This window comes from Cupressus sempervirens, chromosome 5, assembly GCF_028749045.1.
Source record: "Cupressus sempervirens isolate cs-2001-9-10 chromosome 5, ASM2874904v1, whole genome shotgun sequence".
Classification (NCBI taxonomy): Eukaryota; Viridiplantae; Streptophyta; class Pinopsida; order Cupressales; family Cupressaceae; genus Cupressus; species Cupressus sempervirens.
This window is the reverse complement of record NC_143122.1, coordinates 663528984-663535881: the sequence shown is the minus strand read 5'-3', so window position 1 is coordinate 663535881 and position 6898 is coordinate 663528984.

The window sequence follows — 6898 nt, the reverse complement described above, 5'->3', positions numbered from 1 at the left end:
GTTAATGTCTAGGATGTCATCACTAATTAGTTTAGTAATTATTTTGGTAAAAAAAATAATTTCTTAAACAAATTACCATTTACTTTCATCTACTGTGTTATGCCCATCCATGATTATAATTGGTGAATCATTAATATCTCTATTCATAGGTAAGTGCACCAAGTTATTGTGCCAAAAGGGGGTATAAGTGGCCACTTTTTTCCCCCCTAAAATTAACAATTTCTAAACTTCAACAAGAATTTGAAGATAGTTATGCTCAAAATTTTAAGATATGACAAAAACAAAAGTAGTAGTCATTTGAATCTAGTTTCTAAACTACTAATTTTTTTTTCAAAATGGTTTAGTTTTAGGTCATCAAAAAAGGGGGCCACAGAAAGTAGTAGTATTTTTCAGAAAAATCATAACATAGTTCTTCCCCTAGAAATGATTGAAAACTACTCTAAACTCAAAACTTCTTTTTTTCAAAGTGTGTAGAATGGAGTCTAATTTTTTAAAAATAAGTTGTTGAGAAATTTGATGAACGAGCTAAAATCTACACCCCAATTAGTACATGTTGGTTTTTGATTGAAAATGGACATACAATCAAAAGAAATTATAGTTGAAAGGCTTGAAATAGTTCAAATGTGAAATAAATTATATGGTTATATAGCTAACACATAGTTATACAATGTCATGTAACCTGATTTTATTGATGCTCAATCATGAGGAAACTTGAAGGAGACCACACAAGAAAAATCAATCATTTTTTGCATGTTTGCTACAAAACATGTCTTAGGCTAGTTTAGATACTCCAAATCTTTGGGTTGGATCCCAAAGGCAAAACCAAGACTTAGGCTTGGTAGAATCCAAAGCTTTAAATAGTGTGCACAGGTTATTGAAAACATTTTTAAATTTAGGCTTACATAGCGCATACACTATATAGTGCACACACATACACTCTATAAACCCGAATTTCAATAGAGAGGGAAGGAGAGAGGGAGATAGGGTATATAATGAGAGAGAGTAGAGGATGGAGAGAGAGTAGGAGATGGGATAGGGTTGGATAGGGAGAGAGGGAGGGAGAAATAGAGAGAGAGAGAGAGAGTAGGAGATGGGAGAAGGTGGGATAGGGAGAGAGGTACATAGAAATGGAGAGAGAGTAGGGTGTGGGAGAGGGAGAGGGAGGGAGAGAGAGAGAGGGAGAGTAGGGGATGGGAGAGGGTGTGATAGGGGGGGAGAGAGAGATGTGTGAAATATTTAGTAAAAGAGAGGAGTGGGAGAGAGATTTAGCTAGAGAAACATGGAGATCATGATCAAGATATATATATATATATATATATATATATATAAAGAGAGAGAGAGAGAGAGAGAGAGAGAGAGAGAGAGAGAGTAGGGGATGGGAGAGGGTAGGATAGGGGGGGGGGAGAGAGAGTTGGGGATGGGAGAGGCTAGGATAGGGAGAGATAGATTTTTCACATAGTGTGTGCATGCTTAATAGTGCATATGCACTATATGGAAATATTAAAAAATGGTTACAACAAAAGTTTGGGTCCCTACTGACCCATATTCTATTTTTTGTTTGTTGTTTGTTTAGGTGTTCTGATAGAAAACATGGGTTTCATGTTGTTGGAAGTTAGCAAACACCAAATTCAATCATTGGATACACTATTTGAAGGCTTTTTGAAAATTCTTTCATTCTATTGGAAGCTAGAAAATATCAAATTCAATCATTGGATACACTACTTGAAGGCTTTTTCAACATTCTTTCATGCTATTAGAAGCTAGCAAGCACCAAATTCAATCATTAGATACACTATTTGAAGGCTTTTTGAACATTCTTTCTATACAAAAGGTTAGTACAATCATTTTTAAATATTCTTTGTTTTTGAAATAAAAGCAGCCAAAACAAGGGGGTTGGCCCATTACAAACTAGCTAGACGACTATCAATAGATAACCATTAGAACATAACTAACCCCTAATGCTTTTAAAAACAAAAACAAAAGTTTATACTATAATTATTACAGTAACTTAGGCTTTAAAAAAAATGCTTATTAAAGGGAAACATAAGTTTATACTATAATTATAAAAGTAACTATAACCTTTAAAGAAAATGCATGTTAACAAGTTGAATTCACTTAACAAAAACAAAAGCGTGATAGTCTTAAAATTGAAAATTTCTGAAAACTAGTGGATTAATAGCATGAAAAAATAAAAGAATGGGGGAGCCCTTAAGATTTCTTGACCTCCTTCTTCCCCAAAAGGACATTCGCCTAGTCTTCCGCCAGGAAGTCAAAAAGCAGCTTGGAGTCCTCCCTGGGTAGGTCCCCTTTAGCATCCTTCAACAGACATAGAGTGGTAGTTTCTGCATGAGTGACTTTAACCGTAAACTTGGTTAACAGTCCCATTCTTTCCTCCAACACCTAGATTCTCTCCTGCAGCTCATTACTAGCCTTATCCGAATCACCCAGATGTTCATCCTTGTCAGCCTAAGTATCCTACACAACAAGGGGGTTAGTGGCCTTTTTAGAACCTACCTTAATACGGAAGGAGATCATAATGGGGGAAGGCATCCTGTCCACCATTTTGAGGAATTGATCTTTTATTAGGTCCACACACTTGAGCACAAATGTTGCCGAGACATGCGACACCTCCTTATTCTCCTTGCCTGTCATGCCCAAAACTACGAGGGCAAAAACACACACAAATCTTTTTTTTTGAATAATAATTAATAATCAAACATGCTCTAAGTTGAAAGGATAGATTACAGTTTAAGAAAAGTTTCTCTATAACATTCTTGGTTTAAAAAATTTTGTGGAGGAATACATCGACAGGATTCTGAAGTACATTGTGATTAGGTTGATATAAAGGTTTACTGATTTGCTATTACATTGTTTAAACACTCATGCGAAAATTATTTTAATAACAATCTAAAGAAGATTGGATTTAGATTATTCGAATAACTTAAGCTATTAGGACACTAAGAAAACAAATTTTCAAAGATACAATTAATACCAACATTTCTTAAATCTCCAACTTAACTTAGTTTTCAACAAAAATTTAATCGAATATAACTTAGATCTAAACTAATTCAATATTAATTTCATCTTTAACTAAGTTATTTTAAACTAACTAACTAAACCTATAGTTGATCTAATCATTTATAAAAGAACGTCTAATCTATTAAATAGAACTTAACTTTTCAATTTAAATAAAATTTAAAGACTATTAATTAAAACATGAAATTAAACTAGCATTACTAAAGCAATATATATATAAAATTTAAACAATATACTTTAATCAAATTACACTTTAAACTAATAAAAAAAAAACTAAAAACTAAATGCTAACTCCACTTACTAAAATATAGCTTAATAATTATAATACTAACAAATAAATTCACTAACATATTTAACAATAACTAATCTAAACTTAAACTAAATCTAACAAACATTAAAAATTAACAAACTAACTCTTATGAAAAAAATAATCTTAATATAAACTAAACAAATCTATACTACTCTAAACCCCTACTAACACCTACTACCCTAGCCCACTTGACAAGTGGATTATCTTACATCCTAACCTATCAAATCCACTCACCCCCTAGACACTCCTTCCAAGCTTGGGCAGATTTCTAGACTTCCTAGAAGTCAAATCGACTTTCCCCACATCTGACACATATACTTCCCCAAAGGAAGCGCTTACCTAACCACAAGGGAAAAAATTAACAAAACAAAAGAAATGAACATCATAACCTTCAAAAAAAAGACTCCCTATCAACCCAACTCACACCCACCCACTATCATAAATGTTCTGCAAACAAAAGGACGTCAGCGCTTCAAGCGCTTTCCAAGGGCCCAACACAAAAGAACGCGCTGGCAAAGGTGAATGGACAAGGCAAAAGAATTGCATCACGCAATCTCCATCAAGGCAAACTTAGCGCATTTGGAGTTAAAGAAGATTTGCAAGGAAGAGGGGGATGGTACACAGTGACATCACCCTCATCACCATCTGCTGACCTAAATAAAAGCTGCCACATAATGTCTTTTCAAACCCCATGAAAGAGCTGCGACCATAAGGAAGATATGGGGAAGCATTAATCCCATAAAGTTTTATAGGTAAGGTTATAGATTTTTAGGATATTAGTTATATTTTCTTGTATTAATTTATTCAAATGCAATATATATATCATTTTGTTTAATTTTAAAATTTAAATAAAAGAATCATTTTGGAATATTCTCTGTTGTTAAATTCCTTTAATCTCTACTCCCATACAAAAGGCAGAGAGTTTTCTTACTCTCTTGGGCCATTTTTTTTTTGAAAAATTTCTAAGTGTAGGATTACAAACAATGCATGAATATTTTTTTTTTGTCTAGAAAATTGGAATAGAATTAAAACATTGATTTATCCATTTACTCAATAATGCAAGTTTGATTCATATTCAATAATCATAAAGCCATTTTTACATAAATGAACATAAAATTTCCATTTCCAACATATATGACACAACTTGATATAATGCCAAACTGAACATCATCAATTCCATCCAAATTTTAAAATTCACCCATCTAAAATTAAATTTCACAATTACATCACATGGCAAACAATTATACCCAACACCAATTTTATTGGCCAACCTGATTCAAAGGCTCAGCTGAGAAAGAATTAGGAAGAAAACCCGGCTTCGTTGCCTATTTACAATACGGTTTTAAAAATACAATTTCATAGGATATCAATCCCAATTACAACAATTTTATCCAATTTTCTTCATAATCATAATCAAGGAGTTTGTAATATTTTCTGAATCTCATTTCAAGAACCATGGAGGAAACCAATAACTGATCGGGTGACAACCAAACAAAACCAAAAGAACATCAAGTATGCATAATCATACATGGTTTACACAATAAGATTCACAATGAATCAAGACTAGGGAAAGGTGGATTCTTCCAACTGGAGAAGTCAAGCACAACACCAATTCAGATGCCCAATCGGGGCCAATAACCAAGAACTTCCGTTCTTCCATTTAAACTTGCCATACTCATACCAGGTTTGTGCTGATGGGTAGGGGCCCATAACACCCTACCCTTTATCCCTCTTCTCATCCTGAGAAGAGACTCTACACAGGTTGGAGTCCAACTAAATAGACCTCTCCCAAAATTGGTCACTTCTGCCCTCTACTAGGGTGAGTAATACCAAAACACCCATGCAAGGAAACTCAAAATTTCAAACATAAACAAGAAAGGAAAACAACCAAAATAACATGGTTTACAAATCTTTCCGACATACCCACAACCATACAACAGTGAAACAACAACAAAGAAACAAGAACATGAAACAAAACATAAAAACTGAATAAGGGAGATGGGAGTTTCCTACCTTCACAAAGAGGTAATGGAAATGAACAAGTTTGAGTAGAGTATCCATCCTTCCTTCAAGCTTCAAGAAAATCTTCTCTAAATGTAGAGATTAGGTAAGCCCACAACTAGTCCAAGGAAGGCCTCTAAATAAGCCTCCAACTCAACCACCCATAAGGAGCAATAACTATTTCCACCCACTAACCAATCTAGAAACTCCTAACTCAACCTACACCATGGTTAAACCCCAAGTGGAGATGAGGTGAGGTGACTCAAGATGACCATGGTCAATTTTCGCACAAAGGCAAAAAGGGACTTTTTGAGTGACCTCAAAAGTCAATAAAAGGGGCTTAGGGGTTGGAAAAGACCCCTAACCCATACCCATACCCTATGGTTAGAAAAAAAACAAGTTTTAAAGCCTTAAGAAGAGGTTTAGAGTCAAATAAAATCTAAGAATAAAATAGGTCCAACTTACTATTCTAACTTAAACCAACTTGGTCCAAAGGTTAAACAATTAACCCTAAACAGCCACTGAAGCACATAACCATTTTACGAGTGTCAAGCGACACGGAAAGAACATAGCTACAAACATTTAACATTCACTGAGCAAGGAAAATGCATACATACATCTCACAATACAATACGTGAATTACGAACAACAAAGCTTCCAAAAATTAGCACAAAGAGATCAGTTTTGTTCCTCCGTAGGGTTTCTCAGCTAATTATCTGCACACTCATTGCACGCATCAGTAATCTCGTTAAATCACATGTACATAAATGTATACATATTCAAAAATTCCCATAAATTAAAACATACATCAAAAAGAGTTTCTTTATCCTACTTAATTCTTAATCATTTAAAATCTCTTAAATCAAAGTCTCGATCCTACCTTTATTGATTTCATCAACATACATATACATGAAACATTAAATAACAATCATCAAATATATCTGAAAATAAAATCACACAACATGAAATAATAAAATATGTTCTAAGTATCAGATAATGTCTTGACATCTCGAGTCATGAATAACAAAATAGGGTAATGTATCACTATGCTACAATGGGTCGGGGTGAGGCCTCACATCCTCCCCCACTAGGCATGAACTTCCTCCTGGAGTTCATCAAAAAGGTACGGGTACTGAGATCGCATTTGCGCTGTATCCTCCCATGAAGCCATGACCTCATCGTAACAATCCCATTGGACCCTAACTTGGTCCAGCTCTCGGCCTCGAAGTGCTAGGGTCCGTCAGGCAATACTGCGGATAGGCTCTAGTGCTAGCTATCCGTCTGACTCCACCTGTAAAGCATCCCAATCTATAATATGAGACTCATCATAAATGTATCCTCTAAGTACTGAAATATGAAACACATCGTGGATGCGTGACAGGCTAGGTGGCAAAGCTAAACGGTATGCAACAGGTCCTATCCTCTCAAGGATCTCGAATGGCCCAACAAACCGGGGTGCCAACTTAGAGCCCTTTCCGAAATGAATCGGACTCTTGTGTGGTCGCACCCTCAGGAACACTCTATCTCCAACCTGATACTCTCGATCTGTCC